This window comes from Cydia strobilella, chromosome 21 (genome assembly GCF_947568885.1).
Source record: "Cydia strobilella chromosome 21, ilCydStro3.1, whole genome shotgun sequence".
Classification (NCBI taxonomy): Eukaryota; Metazoa; Arthropoda; class Insecta; order Lepidoptera; family Tortricidae; genus Cydia; species Cydia strobilella.
This window is the reverse complement of record NC_086061.1, coordinates 12,772,647-12,775,146: the sequence shown is the minus strand read 5'-3', so window position 1 is coordinate 12,775,146 and position 2,500 is coordinate 12,772,647. Positions and strand designations below refer to the sequence as shown.

At 42.2% G+C, this 2,500-nt stretch overlaps 1 non-coding gene across 1 annotated transcript in view; it reads right to left on the bottom strand.

Moving 5' to 3' along the window:
- The window catches only part of LOC134751337 (small subunit ribosomal RNA), a 1,908-nt gene extending 808 nt beyond the window's left edge, over positions 1 to 1,100 (bottom strand). The window contains exon 1 of the ribosomal RNA XR_010128634.1: positions 1 to 1,100. This exon is cut by the window's left edge and continues 808 nt beyond it. This is a non-coding gene — a ribosomal RNA (small subunit ribosomal RNA).
- Between the last annotated feature and the right edge of the window lie 1,400 nt (positions 1,101 to 2,500).

The window sequence follows — 2,500 nt, the reverse complement described above, 5'->3', positions numbered from 1 at the left end:
TTTACGGTTAGAACTAGGGCGGTATCTAATCGCCTTCGAACCTCTAACTTTCGTTCTTGATTGATGAAAACACCTTTGGCAAATGCTTTCGCTGATGTTCGTCTTGCGACGATCCAAGAATTTCACCTCTAACGTCGCAATACGAATGCCCCCAGTTATCCCTATTAATCATTACCTCGGAGTTCTGAAAACCAACAAAATAGAACCGAGATCATATTCTATTATTCCATGCACGAAATATTCAAGCAGCATTTTGAGCCCGCTTTGAGCACTCTAATTTGTTCAAAGTAAAATTGTCGGCCCACCTCGACACTCACTGAAGAGCATCGCGATAGGATTTTTATATTGAACCGTACTTTTACATACGATTCACCGACGATATGCTCCGCAAACGTGTCAGTATCGATTCGGATGAATCGCACCGACAGTGCGTAGCACAAATGCAACTACGAGCTTTTTAACCGCAACAATTTTAGTATACGCTATTGGAGCTGGAGTTACCGCGGCTGCTGGCACCAGACTTGCCCTCCAATTGTTCCTCGTTAAAATATTTAAAGTGTACTCATTCCGATTACGAGGCCTCGTAAGAGTCCCGTATCGTTATTTTTCGTCACTACCTCCCCGTGCCGGGAGTGGGTAATTTGCGCGCCTGCTGCCTTCCTTGGATGTGGTAGCCGTTTCTCAGGCTCCCTCTCCGGAATCGAACCCTGATTCCCCGTTACCCGTGACAACCATGGTAGTCGCAGAAACTACCATCGAAAGTTGATAAGGCAGACATTTGAAAGATGCGTCGCCGGTACTGGACCGTGCGATCTGCAAAAGTTATCCAGATTCATCAAAATGTTACGACTTCGGACGCGAGGCCCTCCGCCGATTGGTTTTGATCTAATAAAAGCACTCATCCCATCACTGGTCAGAGTTCTGATTGCATGTATTAGCTCTAGAATTACCACAGTTATCCAAGTAACTGAGTAAGATCTAAGGAACCAAAACTGATATATTGAGCCATTCGCGGTATCGCCTTAATACGGCTTGCACTGAGACATGCATGGCTTAATCTTTGAGACAAGCATATAACTACTGGCAGGATCAACCAGGGAGCTGCCGTGTTCGTGCGAGTCTTGTTTAGAGACGCAAAACACTAGCGCTAACGCGTGCGTCATATCATCACATCATTCATATATTTGGTGTATTATTATCATCATATATAGACGACGGAGACTGACTGCACGCGTGAGACACGAGTCGTATACGAGACAACACGCCATTCGGATGTACCGAAATTGGCGTGGCGTATAGTAGACTGGTGGGGTATTTTTTACTTACCACTACTATTACTTACTTACCCGGTAGGTAGGTAGCGGTAGCTGGTGAGTGAAAAAAGCGCGCACACGCACACACAGTGGTGTTTGTTTCATCGCGCCGATGTAATCGAACGTTCTTCCACGACCAGACATTAAAATCTCACTATTTTTTTTTATTACTTTAGATTCTTTTAACATAGTCGTTCTTCGTCGATTTATCTCGGTCGCCCGGTATTAGAGAGCTAGTTTATTATTAAAACCCTCAACCAATACGGTTGATGAACCAACAAACACACAATGATAAGACACACTGTGAGAGTGTTTCATTCAAAACCGTATTACCGTGTAAATTTTTTTTTAAATCGGATTATCATCCGATCTATCCCTCGCCACACACGTATAGGAATAATATACATACAACCAATTTCCTCGCACAGATTTATTTTCAATGTGTCAACCAATCGGGAACGTTATCTGTCTCGAATTGGAGACAATTGACAATCTGTGCAAGTCAATATTATACGGCGTGTGCACTTTCCCGGTGGTGGGGGCAAAGATATCAATATTTTTCCCGTCTGTCACGTTTCAGTAATAAAACGCGTAAACTGGGAACAAAGTGCAAATAAATAATAATACTCTATTTTAAAACACATCTCAAAAACATATTCATGCGCGCGCGCGCATCCATCCTTCCCTTCCTGCGCGCATGCGCGCCGCTAGAGCGCAAAATTTGCGCGCTCGCGGTTGAAGCGAATTATAGAGCATTAAATGTGCTTACAACATTTCTTGGATGTATTTTATTTAAAAATTTGCTGCGAGAGTATCAACGTAATAACAAATGCATTATGATCCGTATCCAAAAAAAAAAAAAAAAAAACCTAACCTAACACCTAACATAACACCTAACATAACCTAACCTAACCTAACCTAACCTAACCTAACCTAACCTAACCTAACCTAACCTAACCTAACCTAACCTAACCTAACATAACCTAACCTAACCTAACACCTAACCTAACTGAAAACCTAACCTAACTCAAAACCTAACCTAACTCAAAACCTAACCTAACTCAAAACCTAACCTAACTCAAAACCTAACCTAACTCAAAACCTAACCTAACTCAAAACCTAACCTAACTCAAAACCTAACCTAACTCAAAACCTAACCTAACTGAAAACCTAACCTAACTGAAAAC